At 46.0% G+C, this 18,560-nt stretch overlaps 1 pseudogene; it reads right to left on the bottom strand.

Moving 5' to 3' along the window:
• Positions 1-10,178: 10,178 nt before the first annotated feature.
• LOC137528586 (ficolin-2 pseudogene) lies at positions 10,179-12,817 on the bottom strand (annotated as a pseudogene).
• Between the last annotated feature and the right edge of the window lie 5,743 nt (positions 12,818-18,560).

Below are 18,560 nucleotides of genomic sequence, written 5' to 3' on the forward strand. Positions count from 1 at the left end.
TTCCCCAGCGTTTTTAAGAATAAATACATGGGGCTTGATTCACTAACCGACACTAAGCCGGTTAGTGAGCCCTAATAGATAGTGGGCGCAAACCACAGCGATGCGGCCCATAGGACCCGACACAGTGCGCGTAGCGCGCCAGCCTATGGTTAGTGCGCAATGTGAGGATAACGTTGCACCCGCTGCTCTTTAAATGTTGCACCCGGTACGTAGAAAACGGCGCATCGAGTGGCCGTTGCTTTGGTGCCGTTTTTGACGCACCGGGTGCAACATTTAAAGGGCAGCGGGTGTGACGTTATTGTTGCATCACGCACTAACCAAAGGCTGCCGCGCTGAGCGCGCTGTGTGGGGTCCTGTGCGCGATGTAGGTTTGCGGGTTATTAGTGCCCGCAAAGCTACTTATGGGGCACAAAGTGGCTATTCACAGCGGCGCTAAGACTTAGCACTCATCAGGCAATGTCTATAGGCAACTGACTGCACTCAGATCAAAGGGGGCCGAATAATTATGCACACCCCACTTTGCAGTTATTGATTTGTAAAAAAATGTTTGGAATCATGTATGATTTTCGTACCACTTCTCACGTGTACAACACTTTGTATTGGTCTTTCATGTGGAATTTCAATAAAATAGATTCATGTTTGTGGCAGTAATATGACAAAATGTGGAAAACCTCAAGGGGGCCGAATACTTTTGCAACCCACTGTACATTGCTCTGCCTGGGCTTTGTATGCTGTTAATCCAGCTCTGGAAGATCCTAGCCGCATGCACCCAGCTACCACATCATCCTTCCAAGCAGAGAAGGAGCAGGGAGACACAGAGAGGATGGAGGAGAGGGGGTCATTGCCAGGCTACAACTGGAGTTGGCAGAAGAGGTTGGGGTGGGGGGGGGGGGGGGGTTGGGGGCACATGCTTCATAAGCTCCTAAAGTATTCTCAAATGTGATGCTGATGGCGCTTTCATTTTGTATTTTATACCCAAACCAAATAGCTACCCACCCCCTGTGACTGATATCAAGCCCCCCCTCAATCTGTGAAAGCATAGTGTTTTCCAAAGGGATATTGCTTCACAGTCCAGCTCTGTGGCCTAATCACATAAGATTATTTCTTGAGGAAGAGAATAGTCTTGTGTATCGTACATGAAAAAGAGTGTGTGTGTGTGCATGCATGTGTGTGTGCGTGCGTGCGTGCGTGTGTGTGTGCATGTATGCGTGCGTGCGCGTGTGTGTACATAAATGGGGCTGCCATGACCTAAAAGGGCCTCTAGGATTTGTTTTTCCCCCCCAGACCAAATGGTCACAGTCCTCCCCTGTTTCCATTCACTGATCTAAGGTCCCCATGTCAATGATCTCCAGTATGAATGAGATGCCTGCGTTCAGTAACTAGGAAGTAGCAAGTCCATGCATTACTTCCTGTTCGTGTACTTAACCACTTCACTGAGGGGTTTTACCCCTTGAGTACCAGAGCAATTTTCACCTTTCCATTCATTCGCCTATAACTTTGTCATTACTTATTACAATGAAATGAACTATATCTTGTTTTTTTGCCACCAATTAGGCTTTCTTTAGGTGGAACATTATGCCAAGAATTATTTTATTCTAAATATGTTCTAATGGGAAAATAAGAAACACTCCTTTAAAAAAAAGGGTACACAAGGAAGTACTGCAGATAAAAAAAATACTGTCTTTTCTTCTATAATACCACAATTCAAGTGCTCCCTATGCACAATAGTTTTTTTAAAGGAATTTTTCCTCTCCCTATAGATGTATACAATTTTTTCTTTTGAAAGGGTCACCAGCAGGCTTGTAGTGAGCATGTGTGTGGGCATCTGAGTGTATGGTTGGTGGATATATGCACAAAGTGTTTTCTATTTTAGCTCAATGAGAGTATATACTTTTTTTTATAATAAAAGAGGAACCTTTAAACTCTACATACTCCTTATTGTTTGTTTAAATTAGTTTTGTTTTTGGTGGGAGGAGGAGGTTCTCCCACATTGTAAGGTAGCAACAGGAAGGAATATAATCTTTCCCCATTGGTAGGGGTATTTGCATTGTCGTATTCATTCTTGTTTACAATTACAGCGCCCCTCATTTTATCTTTTAGCTAAAATAAGAAACAATTTGGAAAAAAATCATTATTTTTCAGTTTTCCGGCCATTATAGTTTTTTAATAATGCATGCTACTGTAATTAAAATCCACTTAATTTATTTGCCCATTTGTCCTGGTTATTACACCGGGGCCAATATTTTATTTGGAAGTAAGGTTGCATTTTTTCAGTTTTGCGTCCATCCTTAATTACAAGGCCATAATTTATAAAGTAACCGTGTTATACCCTCTTGACATAAATATTTAAAGAGTTCAGTCCTTAAGGTAACAATTTATGTATTTTTTATTGTAAATTTTTTATTTATTTGATTGGTTTTTTTTTTGCAAAAAAAAAAAATTGGTAACAATTGGTGTGTGGGAGGTAATGAGTTAATTAAAAATTTAAAAATATATATTTGTGTATAAAAAAAATGCGTTTGAATGTAAATTTACTATTTGGCAACAAGATGGCCACAGTAATTTTTTGTGAATGCGTCCTGTTAGGGTAGTATGTACGATTACAGGAAGTGTAGTGAGGATGGGAAACTTTTTTTTTTACAATGATCGCGCAGCTTCTCATAGAATCATGCCAATCATTACTGCGGGGACTTCGCTCAATGAATGGGAACTGCATTCCCATTCATTGATCTCCGGGCGAGTGGGCATTGGCGTGCATGAGTACGGGAGCGTGCGCACGAATGAGCGGGAGCGCGGACAGCGACGGTGGTGGCGGGTGTGCGTATATCTACTCACCAGGAGCAGAAATTAAGTTTAAAGGGGTGTAGATATACTGTACATGGGCGGCAAAGTGTATAACCACTTAACGACCAGCTAACGCCGATAGGCGGCGGCAGTTTTACATGGAAACCATGTCAGTTCACGGAGGGTGTCTCCGTGAATAGCCTGCGAGCCTCCGATCAAAGCTCGCAGGCTAATTGTAAACACGTGGGGAAGAAATCCCCGCTGTTTACATCAATACGGCGATCCCCGGCCTCTGATTGGCCATTGATCGCCGCCGTGTGATAGGTAGGGAGGGAGGGAGGAATCTCGCTGCGGAGGGGGGCTTTGAGGAGCCCCCCCCCCCCCCCGCTCGGCCACACGGAGCGGTGGCGATCAGACCCCCCCCAGCAGGTCATCCCCCTAGTGGGAAAAAAAGGGGGGAAGTCTGATCACCCTGCCTTTCACACAATCTGTGCTGCGGGCTGGAGAGCCCACGCAGCACAGATCACAGAGAACAGTGCCGGTCGTTAAGTGGTTAAAGTACACTAATATGAAATATTGTAGCCAAATAATAAAGTTAAATACATTTTTTAAATAAAAGACCTACACTTACATTTAAAATTACCTCCTTACCTCTCACTTTCTACTATAGTACTGAAATAAAAATTTTGCATAAAAAATAAAATAAAATGACAAATAAAAAAAATACATAAATAGTTACCTTAGAAACTGTACTTTTTGAATATGTATGTCAAGAGGATGTATTACTGTTATATTTGCATATATAGGCTTCGGCTTGTAATTAGTGATGGATGCAAAACTGAAAAAATGCACCTTTATTTACAAATAAAACATTGGCACCATACATTGTACTAGGGAAATATTTTATACATTGCAATAACCTGGACAAATGGGCAAATAAAATGTGTAGCTTTTAACCACCATAGAATGTTTTATAAGGCCAATAATTATTATTATGTTTTCATTTTCTTATTATTATTCCCCTTAAAATGCATTTAGAAAAAAATAATTCTTAGCATAACGTACCTGTCACGGACGGTTGCGGGGACGCAGGCGCGTCCTGGCACCGCCCGTGAAGTAAAGAACGATCGCACTCGATTCCTGCATCGATTGCGCTTCAGACAGTATCCCTCAGCTAAGACAGATTCCCCAGCTGTTCCTAAGCTACAGTGACAGCCTGGGGGGAAGCTGTTAAATGGCTGGGACATATTCCCTGTGGAAGGCACAATTTCCCTTTTGGCTCTGGGAACCAGGTGACACTTAGCTGATCTCATGGAGATGTTAATTAACAAACCAGGAGTCTTTTCAGAGCCAAGGAAGCTAATCCCAGCAGGGGGCAGACTTAGCGGAACCATTCAGCCAGGATAGGGAAACATAGAGTTATGATCTTTATGCATGTTTTAGAAGTACCATACATCGGAGAAATGTGAAAGTTATATCATTCTGCTGGTCCGGAGCTTGTGAGTGTTTTGATATTAAATTTGGGCCCCTAGCCTAACCAGAACGCTGGGAATTCCACCGTTTTGTAACCGGGCATGCAAACATGCCCAAGTTTGATATCATATTAATCGGTAGGTTCTGGGGATCGAGAATATGTAATTATTATCTGTGTGCCGGCCGCGCAGGTCGGCCTAGGGAACCTGTCAGGATTATGGATTTGCTAAAGCCCCTGCCCAGGTGTGATTACCATAGTCCGGCCTAGGGGGCCGACTCTGGAAGCCCGCCTCTGAGCTCATCTCCATTAAAAGTGAATGAGCTGCCGGAGAAGTTCTTCCTCCCTTTACCATCTTCATGACAATCTGCTGCCAGCCAGAGGACATAGGGCTGGTGGCCATTTTGCTGACCCATCTGAACAAAGAGCTCTAAGAACTTGAAACCGTTTTGCTTGAACTTGATTGGAAACCAGAACTCTGATTTTTCCCACAAACAGGACATCTTTCCAGGAACTAAGTATTTTTCTCCCTTCTTTTATTTTTCATACTGGCTATTACTGTTTTCATAATTGTTGATTTTCATAATTGTCTGTATATATTAATTATTTATATTGCGTGAATAAACGACTTTCTCCAAGTCATTCACTTTCCGCTACCCTGCTTATCAGCACACACAGAACTGATCCCGGGTCTCTGAAGATACGCTACTGTTTGTTTGTTGTTGGCTAGACAGAATATCGTGTGTTTAACCGTTTTATTCGCAGGATTAGTCAGTCAGTTAGTGGGCCCCACGGTCCCATAGTAACCGCGGTGGTGGCAGTTTACTCTGAACCAGTGGGTGACGTTGTAATCACCCGTGTCTCACAGGCTCCCTTCTGAGCTGTCTGCGGCTAATTCTTAATGGTTCCTGCGCATTGACTGCGACCAGAGTTCGCACGATCTGTGCGCTGGCATCGTTTAGAAGGCTAAGTGCGGTCAGCCACTGAGGGCTCCTGTGACAGTGTTAGGCAGCGGTTGGATCTGTGTTGTGCTGAAAGTATCTGCGATAGCGCTAGCGCTATCGAGAAACGAACTAATTCGTTGGTGTAGCTGGAAGGCAATATATTTTTTATATATACAGAGAGACTGTGTAGCCAGTACCCCTTCCCCAAAGTTTTATTTTATTTGGCATGGAAATGTCCGGGAACTACCAGAACATGTGCCTAGCAGACCTGGAAAATCTTTGCGAAGAGAGGGGCATTGGCATCCTCCGCAAGACAAAACGGGACCTGATAGCAGACTTGTCCAGATGGGATGCCCAGCAACTGCGGGAGCCGGGAGTGTCCGCTGAGGTGGATACCAGCCCATCTGACAATCAAGGGGAACCAGAGGCTGAAGATCTTAGGCGTACAGAGGTTGAGCATCCTGCGGGCCCTGTTGCAACAGTTACGCCAGAGACTGTCAGTATGGACCCCAATCCCAGAGTTTCTGACATTACTCGCCCGGAACCGGCCAGTACTGGACTGTCCGTTTGTACTGACCCGGTAATGCAGCAGGCATTACAAAAGCTGATGGAGACTGACCTGGACAAGTACCTGCAGTACATGCGTGAGGAGCGCCAATCTGCAGAACGCAAAGCTGCTGCTGCTGCTGCTGAACGCCACGCGGAGAGGGATGCCGCAGAGGCGCGGGAGAGACGACAGCATGAGCTCAACATGGCAAAGGTGCAACAGGCCAGCCGGAGTTCACCGCCCAGCCTCCCTGCTGAAGGAGCTGCAGCACCCGTAAGTGCAAAATTTAAATTTGCTAATATTGAAAAAGACACTGACATTGACTTGTTTTTGCGGTCTTTTGAAAAAGCATGCCGTCAGTATCGTCTGTCCCAAGACCAGTGGGCCAGACATCTGACACCTTTGCTGCGCTACAAAGCGCTTGATGCTTTCGCAGAATTGCCTGCGGAAAAGGATAATGATTATGATGCTATAAAAGACGCTATTATTACTAAGTACCAGCTGACGCCAGAAGCCTATCGGAAAAAGTTCAGGGCCTGGCAGAAAAAGTCTTCTGATTCATACCGAGATGTGGCCAGCAGCTTGCTCACCACACTCCGCCAGTGGACGCTAGGCCTCACCAAAGGGTCTTATGGCGTCCTGGAGGACTTGATAGTCCTGGAACAATTTCTGAACATTTGCCCTGCTGATGTACGACAGTTTGTGTTAGAACGCAGGCCGGCTTCAGCCACTGTCGCTGCAGACCTTGCTGAGACTTTTGCAACTACCCGGGTGGCTGATACCCGCAGAACTGTCCCATCCAGCTGGAGAGGAGGTCAGCCCAATACTCTGGCAGACTCTCCTGCCCCTGTGAGCCGTCCGCCACAGAGGCCACCCAGCGCAGCTGCTGCACCCAGGCCTGCAGCGCCTGGAGAGGTCACCTGTCACTACTGCCGCCAGCCCGGACACATGAAATTCGACTGTCCGGAGCGGAGACAGACACCACCAGCACCTGGATCATCTGCATCACCTGCACCTCACCCACAGCAGAGGCAACCCGCCAGCGAACCACAGCCTGGATCATCCGATTTTGTCCTGTTTGCCCGCGGAAAGGAAATCCGCGACCGAACCGACCAGCAGCAACTTGTTAGAGTGAACGGCAAAGTTGTCACCGGATTTCGAGACACCGGAGCTGACATCACGTTAGTTCACTCACACCTTGTGCCAAAGGAGAGCATCAGCTCCAGCCGATCCCTTGCCCTTACTGGAGTAGAAGGCACCCTTTTTCACATAGCCCACGCCAGAGTGAAGCTGGATTGGGGAGTGGGAGGGGTCCAAGAAAGGGTTGTTGGGGTTATGAAGGATCTCCCAGTCCCTGTGTTGCTAGGGACTGATTTGGGCAAGCTTGTGTCCTACTATGAACCTGCCACGACCGCCTTGTCGCTCACGGAAGGAGACGGACTCTCCACCCACCACCAGGTACTTTATACACTTGGGGGAGCACCAGGGGGAGGTGGGTTGAATGTGCCCAGTTCAAGGGTACCAGGCTCAATAGTGCCTGCTTCAAAGGCACCTGAGTTTGAGGTACAGACTGTCTGTTGTGATGATGCTGTAACTGTACCTGAGTCTCCTGTACAACCTGTCTGTAATGAAAAAATGTCTATACCTGTCAATGTCATTACTGCATGCAATGATGATCTGAGTAATGTCCGTCTGTGCCATTCTGACAGTGTACCTGTGCTAGCAATACCGCGCAGCTGCACTGCTCAGAACCCGAGCTCAGAACAGGTGGAGGGGGTTCCGGCCTCCTCCCCCTCCTCTGACCGCAGGGATGAGACCTTTCAGCCGCTGGCCTCGTGTGACATGAGCCAGTTGGCTGAAACTGACAGCGCCGTATTCTCAGCCGCACTACAAAGTGACCCAAGCCTGGAGGTGCTCATGCAGCAAGCCGCTGAGCCCCTCGCAGACGGGGCCGCTTTCAAGGTGTACTGGGAAGGTGGGAGACTGTACAGTGAGTCTGCACAGCCCCCTACAGGCAGATCCCACGCGAATACCAAATGGCTTGTGGTCCCGAGTGCGTTCAGGGGACATGTGCTGAAATCCGCACATGGTAATCCTCTGACAGGGCACTCAGGGGTCCGCAAGACACTCGCCGGTATTCGGAATCAGTTTTATTGGCCCCGGATGAACAGGGATGTAGCAAACTACTGCAGGGCATGTGCCGTCTGTCAGGAGCTGGGAAGGTCCAGGGATTCCCGCGGGGTTCCCTTAGGTCCACAGCCACTTAGCAGGGGAACCCTGCGTGGGCTGGCTGTTGACCTAACCAACCCACTGCCCGTTGTCAGCAGTCCCGGCAGACACCACGTCCGACTGCAGTGGCGCAAACGCCCTGTCCAGAACGGTCCATGTTGGGTCAACCCTGAGGGTAGCAGACCGCGACCGGTCCAGGGAAACCGAGCCACAGGCTCCAATAGGTTTTCCCGCCGTACCGGCAACTCGAGGCCCGTCAGCCAGGTTAGCGGCGCCGCCACACATCTTGCGGATGAGTGGCTGAGCCGCGGACAAGGGGGAGGGCTGTCACGGACGGTTGCGGGGACGCAGGCGCGTCCTGGCACCGCCCGTGAAGTAAAGAACGATCGCACTCGATTCCTGCATCGATTGCGCTTCAGACAGTATCCCTCAGCTAAGACAGATTCCCCAGCTGTTCCTAAGCTACAGTGACAGCCTGGGGGGAAGCTGTTAATTGGCTGGGACATATTCCCTGTGGAAGGCACAATTTCCCTTTTGGCTCTGGGAACCAGGTGACACTTAGCTGATCTCATGGAGATGTTAATTAACAAACCAGGAGTCTTTTCAGAGCCAAGGAAGCTAATCCCAGCAGGGGGCAGACTTAGCGGAACCATTCAGCCAGGATAGGGAAACATAGAGTTATGATCTTTATGCATGTTTTAGAAGTACCATACATCGGAGAAATGTGAAAGTTATATCATTCTGCTGGTCCGGAGCTTGTGAGTGTTTTGATATTAAATTTGGGCCCCTAGCCTAACCAGAACGCTGGGAATTCCACCGTTTTGTAACCGGGCATGCAAACATGCCCAAGTTTGATATCATATTAATCGGTAGGTTCTGGGGATCGAGAATATGTAATTATTATCTGTGTGCCGGCCGCGCAGGTCGGCCTAGGGAACCTGTCAGGATTATGGATTTGCTAAAGCCCCTGCCCAGGTGTGATTACCATAGTCCGGCCTAGGGGGCCGACTCTGGAAGCCCGCCTCTGAGCTCATCTCCATTAAAAGTGAATGAGCTGCCGGAGAAGTTCTTCCTCCCTTTACCATCTTCATGACAATCTGCTGCCAGCCAGAGGACATAGGGCTGGTGGCCATTTTGCTGACCCATCTGAACAAAGAGCTCTAAGAACTTGAAACCGTTTTGCTTGAACTTGATTGGAAACCAGAACTCTGATTTTTCCCACAAACAGGACATCTTTCCAGGAACTAAGTATTTTTCTCCCTTCTTTTATTTTTCATACTGGCTATTACTGTTTTCATAATTGTTGATTTTCATAATTGTCTGTATATATTAATTATTTATATTGCGTGAATAAACGACTTTCTCCAAGTCATTCACTTTCCGCTACCCTGCTTATCAGCACACACAGAACTGATCCCGGGTCTCTGAAGATACGCTACTGTTTGTTTGTTGTTGGCTAGACAGAATATCGTGTGTTTAACCGTTTTATTCGCAGGATTAGTCAGTCAGTTAGTGGGCCCCACGGTCCCATAGTAACCGCGGTGGTGGCAGTTTACTCTGAACCAGTGGGTGACGTTGTAATCACCCGTGTCTCACAGGCTCCCTTCTGAGCTGTCTGCGGCTAATTCTTAACGGTTCCTGCGCATTGACTGCGACCAGAGTTCGCACGATCTGTGCGCTGGCATCGTTTAGAAGGCTAAGTGCGGTCAGCCACTGAGGGCTCCTGTGACAGTACCAGAGAAAAAAAAAAACAAGATATAGATAATTTTGTTGTGCTTGCTTAGTAGTGATTAAGTTACTGGCGAAAGAAAGGGAGGAGCGCTGAAGATGAAAATTGCTTTTGGTTCTAAATGGGAAAAAACCCTCAGTGGTCAATTGGTTAATGTATGTGGCCCCACATTATATTACAGATCCACTTTTATTACACAGAACTTGGAGCAAACCTAACCAGTGCTGCCTCCGAGAGGCACCAGCTAACAGTGAAAAAAGGTAAACATACATTTATGCTCATCCAGAAAAAAATACAGAGAGAATTGCATCTATTATTAAACAGGTCCAATTATTTCAAACTATAACTTTAAAGGACAATTGAAGCAAGAGGGATATGGAGGCTGCCATAATTATTTCTATTTATTTAAATCAAAAGATTTTTATTTACAATTTTTGAAAATACAACAATGTAGAAAATAATATCTCTTGGTAAATGTTCAATACAAAACATGGGAAAATCTCAATACAATTTCACAGTAACATTACTATGCATATTTAGGCTAGTAGTAGTCATCAAAGGGATTATGGAATATTAACAATGTTGCTGACATAAATAATATAGAGAATTTTAGCATGAATAGGTAACATGAGAAGTTAACTCAAGGTCGAGTTTAAGCAACTGGTGGCCACTAATGATCCAATATTTTTCATCCAATCTTACCATTTCTATGTAATATAAGGGAACTGCCTAAATTATCCATTCAAATGTATTCACTCAGTTTACCCTTCTACTACATAGATTTGGTAAAATTGGATGAAAAAGATTGGATCATTAGTGGCCACCATTGGTATATACTGTTCTTCTTGACCAGGTACTTACTCTCAGATTGATCTTACACTGTACAATACTAAAAGAAAAAGTAAAAAAGTAAAATGAAGAGAAAGTGAAAATGGGCAGCATGGTGGCAGGGCCGTAGCTACCATAGGAAAAAATGGGCACTTGCCCCAGGGCAGCAGAGCCTGTAGGGGCCCCCAAGTTGTCCCTCCCCCATCTTAACTGTTGCTCCCCAGGGACTCTGCAGAGTCTAAGTTGGGAGGTGATTGGGGGAGGGTCAGCAGCCAGCTCAGGGGCCCAGGAGGGAAGTTTGGCTGCAACAAACAGCCTCTAATGACGCTTTTTGGTCGGGGGGTGTCTGTTGGGGGGGCCCAGGCTAATTTTGCCCTAGGGCCCAATTGTTACTTGAACCGGCCCTGCACGGTGACGGAGTGGTTAGCGCTCTTGCCTTGCAGCGCTGTGTCCCTGGTTTAAATCCCAGCCAGCTCAACATCTGCAAGGAGTTTGTTCTCCCCGTGTCTGCATGGGTTTCCTCCAGGCACTCCGGTTTCCTTCCACATCCCAAAAACATACAGATAAGTTAATTGGCTTCCCCCTAAATTGGCCCTAGACTACATGACACATACATAGACATATAACTACAGTAGGGATTAGATTGTGAGCCCCTCTGAGGGACAGTTAGTGACAAGACAATATACTCTGTACAGCACTGCGTAATATGTCAGCGCTATATAAATACTTAACTAAATAAAAAAAAACTTAATAACATTCAACCAAAGGTTCTACGGGTATGTAAGCCCCATCACTGTAAAGCAGAGAGTGTCTCTTGGCAATTATTACATTTGTTGATTAGCCAGAGGTAAGCAAGCCTTTATTGCTCTCTGCAGTGAAAGTAAACATTTTCACACACAGGGAATACTTGGGAATGCTTTCAAATGTTATTGTATGTATCTAAAGGTGGCCACTAACAATCCAATTTCTAATGAAAAATCGTTCGATCGATCAGAAAATTCTGATCGGAAGAAAAATCGTTCACTATACCATGAACAAACCAATCTCCGCTTCTTATATATCACAACCAACAAGAAATTTTAAATTTTGGTTTGATGAAAATCGACTATTTTTATAATCGTTTGTAATTGATTGTGCCCATCAATTGAGATTATTAACAACCAATCTGATCAGAATTTCTGATCGCGCGAACGATTTTTCGCTAGAAATTGGACAGTTAGCGGCTACCTTAAGAGAAGTTACAGAAATTTTAAAGAGTTTAATCTCACTTCTGGTTAAACTGGCCTAAACTTCATTTCAGTGATTTTGTAAGAGTAATTGTCTCCCTTGCCAGTTTCCCAGTTAACACCATCTGCAGAACTGGCATGCTTTCCTCTCAGATACAGCCCATTTAAATTGGAATTATGGCAGGCACCATACCACCATGCACCTTTAAAAAGTTCAGCACAGTTGGTGCCATATTCGTCATTGTCTCTGTCCTTTGTTGTAAAGGGACGATTGTTATGATACTCAAGAGAGTCCTTTGCTTCACCTCCAGTGAATTTGCCAATCTTCAGCTTATAGTTCTCCTTCTCCCCCAGCAGTGAAAACGAAGCGTAAGCTGCAAATGTTTTGATGTTTTCATAGTCAGTCAGATCAATTCGCAGCTGATGCGTTCCAGAAGATGTCAGTGTATGAATATTATCGTTTCCCAGCCAGAATTCGCTCAGCTGGTTGCCAAATCCTCACTTGTAGTCATTCCATTCTCTGAAGAAGTTGACGGTGCCGTCACATCGTCTCTGGAACACGATCCATCCTCCACCATCCGTGTCCATGTCACAGAAGACTTTTAATGACTTCATGCCATCTGGATATATGGTGTACCAGCCACTTATTATGGAACCCAGGTTGAGCAGTTCTTTGCAGTTTTTTACAGCATATTCTGGGTCTGAGGCACCCATTTCTCCTTTCTCTCCTTTTAATCCAGGAGGCCCAGCTGCCCCTTGTGCCCCAGCAGGTCCAGCTTTCCCAGGTTCTCCTTTGGGACCCCTATCTGAGATAGTGCCGGGTTCACCTTTTTGACCAAGAGCTCCAGGTAGTCCAGGGCATCCACGAAGGATCGTCAACTTGTCTGAGTCTCCTAAGCCCACAATTTTTACCTCTGGGCATGTTTCTTCTGTGTGTATAAGACCAGCAATCAGACAAAACAGAAAGACAGCCAACAACCACATGGTAAGAAAAGAATGTCCTCTCCTGTTCTTCAGCTGTCTCAACTAATGAGGTCTTACCAGTCATAGTCCTTAACAAACATTTTTACTGCGGTAACTCCTTCCCCTTTCTTTCGCAAGCCGGGGAGATTATTGCACAATTCAAAAACTAGTCCTTATTCACACGTATTACTGGAATGGTCTCTGAATTGCAACACTAGCCTGTCTGTGGAGTTGGGAAATGCTGGTCTATCACCATCTTTGTACATTTAGATCCTTGGCAAGGCATACCATAGTCAGTTCACATGAAGGTCAACAATGTTAGCAAAATTATTCACATCAAAGGAGTTCTCACTGTGCTCAAAATGTTAACCAGTTGAAATAACACCATATGCCAGGCTGAATTTTTTGTAAGTTTATGCTCATGAAATTAGCAATGGTCAGAAATGCCAACTTTTGAATACGACCGATTTTGCACTTCCCGATAACAGTCTTTTCGATTTCTGTGGAATACCGTGGAAATCGAATTTCTGGTTTTCACAGACTGTTATTTTTTGTCAATAAAGTTCTAGGCACCCAAGTTAGTTAATGGTAACAATAAAAAAAATGATTTTTTGGTGGAATCCTTTATTATTTGTGAATGTACGCTATTATGCGGAAACTGCATTTCAGACCAATTTCCGCGGTAAACTACAGCATTCTCTGATTGGTCCAATGCTTCTGTGTCTTCTGAATGACTTAAAATTTCAGAGTTTTGGTAATGTGGTATTCCACTGATTTCCACTGCGGAATGCCGATTTCTGATTGAAAACTCGAAAATTGGAATTCCACTGAAATTTTCCGACCATCCCCATGTGAATGAATCGAGCCATACAGGATGGATCATCATGGAAAAGAGGGGGATCCTGGTTCTAACTTCTAAAAATAATTTAATAACATCAGCACTCACTTAGGCTGGGTTCAGAAATATACCGTATTTTGGACAATAAGATGTACATTTTCTCCCCCAAAAGTGGGAAGAATAAGTATCTGCATCTTATCTAGGGATAGTCGTAGTCAGCCAACTTCGCTACACTGGAACTACGCGTAGTTCTACGCAATTATGCTTCGCAAACTACGGTTTCGAAATCAGAAACTTCGCTACGTTTGCACTGCGTAGACTATGCGTTAAAATACGGAAGCTTCACGTAGTGCGAAGCGTAGTGTATGCGGACGCTTATGCCCTTATGTGGAAAAATCTCCGCAATAATCCACTAAATATGCTCATGGGTGAACTAATATATGCGTACATTCCACCTTCCAATTGCGTACATTCCACCTTCGGAATTGTATACGTATAGAAGGGCAATAATATTTCTGCGCATGCGCAATGATCCCTATAGACACAGTTACTGCATGTGTAGTTGACTTCACAATACATACGTCAACTACGCGTAGCGGGCGAAGCTTCGAATGGCGGTACTATGACTACGTGGATATACGTACACAATGTTTTTAAACTTCGTCTATGAACTACAATGCGTAGTTGCGGACTACGATGCGTAGATTCGCACTGGCGTAGTTTACGAACAACCCTGATCTCATTGTCCAAATACAGGGAACCCCAACTTACGATCACCTGTCGATATGAGCCACCAACCCGCCGCAATGTCGGAGACTCCCTGTATTGTCCCTGAGGTCCTGCTGTGCTACTCCTGCAAAGTATTTAAGTAGAGGCAGCAGCTGCGGGCATCACTCACCTGACCCAAGGGTGCCTGCGGTGAAGCTGTCCCCCTCCGTGTGCCCAGCGTCCTCCAGGGTCCTCATGCAAAGTAATTAAGTGGCGGCAGTTGCCACAGGCATCCACTCACTTTATCCTTGGAGCCAGCACAAGCATCCTCTTGTCTCGCTCACTCCTTCCCCCTAGTGCTGGTATTTCCTGGTTGCTACAATAATGACGTGACCGGCACTAGGGGAAGGAGAAAGCGAGACAATCGGCTGCTCGCACCGGCTCCAGACGGCTTCAGGCGCAGACAGCTTGCTCCGGCGCTCACACCACCCAGAGAAAGCCATCCACCACCCGCCTCCAAAGGACAACAATGTGTGTGGTAACACTGCAGCAGAGGAATGTGTGCATCAAACACCAAGGTAAAACTTGATATATCTGGCTGTGCAAATTTGGCCTAATTGGCTTAATGACGAGACTTTGCTTTTGCATGCCATAATATGCAGGGTCTAAAACGAATTATCGCAAAACGGTTGTCATGCGGGGATTAGTTCGTGCAACATTTAGCGCTTTCCAAGGGCACCACAGGGAGGCCCCCCATGCCCCCATCAACCGGGGAGCTGCAGAGCTCCAAGCCCTCTCACTGCTCGGGTCCCTGTAGCTGGACCCCGGCGGGGGAGGCTGGGAAGTGCAGTTTGGGGCTGCCACTGATCTTTGCAGCTAACAACGCCCCTGGTCCAGGAACCCATGGAAGGTTTCAGAAGCACGCGTGTTCCTGAGTGCTTCCAAAGATGGGTGGCTCCGTACTGTGCATGTGCGGGAGAACACAGTCACGTATGCACATTACGGAGTGGCATGTCTTCGGAAGCACTTGGAGAGTTCTTCAGAAGGCTTCCTAAGATCCCCGAAGGAGTATTCGACCAGTTAGTCAAATATGCGCAATGGGGTGAGAGCGCTGAAACGAGGGGACTGTAAGAGGAACAGGAAGGTTGTATAAGCTCTATCTGACTTGGACTTGAACTCTTCACAGGACACAAGGAAACAGAGAGAAATCCACCTTGTGTGTTTTTAGAGAGAAGAGTTTGTCTAATTCGCCCTCATCTTCACGTAATCACAAGTATAATTTCAGCTCTCAGCTGTGTCAGCAGACTCAGCACACACATTTGCTAATATGTAAACACAGGATGGTAACCCTTTGCCTGCTTCCACGAAAGCAGGAAGAATACACACTGCACATTTATTGCAGGAGTTCTTTAAGTGGTAACAAATAAATGTCTTTCTTTAAGGTTATTATGCTGTTGCTTATCTTTTAGAGCAGCGAGGAAGTTCTGAGTTTAGGTCCCCTTTAACACTGCATCGAGCATCACAAAGCTAGTGTCAATAGCAATCAGACATGTTTGGTGACATGTGATGTAACATTGAGTATGTACTCCCGTATCCAGGCACACAACTGATATTAGTCAGATATTGCTGGTTTACATGATCCAAACGCCTCATCTAATAATGTATGATGGCATTTACATTGGCAGATAGTTCCAATAAGATGTCTGTGACTAACTTGTAACAACTCACTCTCTGCTGCAGGTTAACCAGAAAATGTCACTAGCCGAAAACAAGAGGAGACATTCCTATATTTGGTGGCCAGGGCCGGGCCGAGGCATAGGCTGGAGAGGCTCCAGCCTCACGGCGCAGTGTAGGAGGGGGCGCAGAATTCATACAGCTGTCATTCCTAATTGTGTTTGAAGCAGAAAGAAATAAGAAAAGGGGATACATAGCAGTGACTGCAAGCCAGATAACTAGACATTAAGGTGTTGGGGGCCCTGGGGTGCCTCTTAGTCTGATAGCAATCAGTGTGTGACGGCTGGGGTGGGAGGGATAGGGGGGGAGGGGCGCACTTTGGTGTCTCAGCCTTGGGTGCTGGAGGACCTTGTCCCGGCTCTGTTGGTGGCTGAATTTGATGGTTTCTTCAAAGAAGAGAAACTGGTACTGCTGACAGATCACCACAGATCTCTGCTTACTCCAGAATCCCACCCAGGTTAATGCCACTATCTATAGGTGTGATCATGTGTTGTATGTGGTTGATTTACAAAATGTTTCTCATGCAATAGCTCTCCTCGGCCCATCGGCAATTATTTTTTTCTCCTGAGTTTTCTCCTAAGCGATATTTTCAAGCTTGTCAATAAAAAGCTCTTAAAATCACCAGCAAGCAAGTACTGTATTTTCCGCCATATAAGACGTTTCGGAATATAAGACACACTCAGGTTTAGAGAACAAAAGCCAGGGAAAAAAATATATATGCTGGTACTAAACCTGGTGTGTCCATGTTCCAGGAGCCTCTTGTACTCCCCAAATGGTGCCCTTCGGAGTCCCCCATGTGTCCTCCTGTATCCCCCATGTGTCCTCTTGTATTGCCATGTCTCCCCATGTGTCCTCCTGTCTCCCCAATTTGTCTGTCTGTGTTCTCCTCTGTCCCCTTCAGTCCCAGCTTGTGCCTGACCCCCCCCCCCCCCCCCCCGGCATGCCTCCCCTCCTTCTCCTTTCTGTCTCCTGCCTTCCCCAATGTGTAGCAGCATCTGGCTTACCTAATACATGGTGCCCTCAGGGTTTGCAGACATATGACATATGACTCCTCTATGCAGCTCCCTCTAGTGATTGACTTGTATTGATCGTGTCATCAGTACAAGCCCATCACTAGAGCAAGCTGCGTGGAGAGGATGGATGTCTGCAATCTGCGTGGGTGCAATGTATTAGGTGGGCCAGCTGCTGGGGGGGGGGGGGAGGGGAGTGGCAGAAGACACAAGATGGAGGGAGCGGAGGCATGCAGGGGAGCAGGCCCACAAGCAAGGAAATCACCAACGTGGCGGCGGTTCATATCAGTGGGCGTTTGTAAGTCGGGGATTCCCTGCCTTTGCTGTATAAGAGGTAGGGACTTTTTCTCTGCATTTTTGGGGAGAAAAAATGCATCTTATAAGGCGGAAAATACGGAATACTTAAAATAATTTTGATAGTACTTTTTCATCTATTTTTTTGGTACTTTTCAATTGCAGAGTGCTGAAAAGTTATTATTATAAATAGATAAAGATCTTCTAAGAGAAAAATCTGGAGAAAACGTTTATTGCATATGTGCCATTTGTTTATCTCATGATTTTTATGTTGGCAATGCACAATGAGATTTTTCATCAGATTTACTGTCCGATCGATTTTCCAATCCTTTTTACTTATCGATTTCCATTCGTTTCTGTAAGGCTTGGTGGTGTATTCTCCACAGTCAGCATGCAACGCATGAGCTGGCGTGGAGGAGGTACACACACTAGCACAAGGAAACAGGCTATCCCTAGTATAGTGGAGGGGAGGACTGACTCCAATAGGAGATTGTGGCGCACAGAGCCGGTGCAGATCTGACAGCCACAAACAATGCTTTCGTTATAACGTCTCAGCGCAAAGTAGCGCTGAGCGCATAAACCAGAACTGAGGAGATCAGGACAGGTAGACAGAATGAACGCTTGCTAGCTAGCGGCTACTTAGCGACAGCAAGCGTCCAAAACCAGACAGACTGGAATGAGGCAGCCAATGTGATGCGGCGATGGCGTGCCTCACAAAGACAGGACAGGACAGTCAGAAAACAGCAGGATCAAGATAGATGAACGTAACACAGATAAATATACAATAAGTATGTTTTCCTAGCGTATTACAATTACAGCTATCAATGAAACTATTTGTAACGTCTGACTAACATATGTATATATCGGCAATGAACCGATATATGACATAAGCAGGAACGCTGACTAGGACTAAAGTAATACAGGGAACAGGACTCAGAAGGATTCGCTATCTCTTCGCAGAGATGAACGCAATCCACAAACGGTAACAGAACAGGATTCAGAAGGATTCGTTATCTCTTCGCAGAGATGAACGCAATCCACAAACAGTAACAGAACAGGATTCAGAAGGATTCGTTATCTCTTCGCAGAGATGAACGCAATCCACAAACAGAACCAGGAGCAGGGTAACTACCTCAGCACGGGTGGTCACGGTACGTGCAACCTACCAAAACGTGCTGGAAAGCTGACTAACTGCACACAGGATATAAACAGTTCATGTACGTATACATCAGCGACACTGATGTATTAACGTAAC

This window comes from Hyperolius riggenbachi, chromosome 8 (genome assembly GCF_040937935.1).
Source record: "Hyperolius riggenbachi isolate aHypRig1 chromosome 8, aHypRig1.pri, whole genome shotgun sequence".
Lineage (NCBI taxonomy): Eukaryota > Metazoa > Chordata > Amphibia > Anura > Hyperoliidae > Hyperolius > Hyperolius riggenbachi.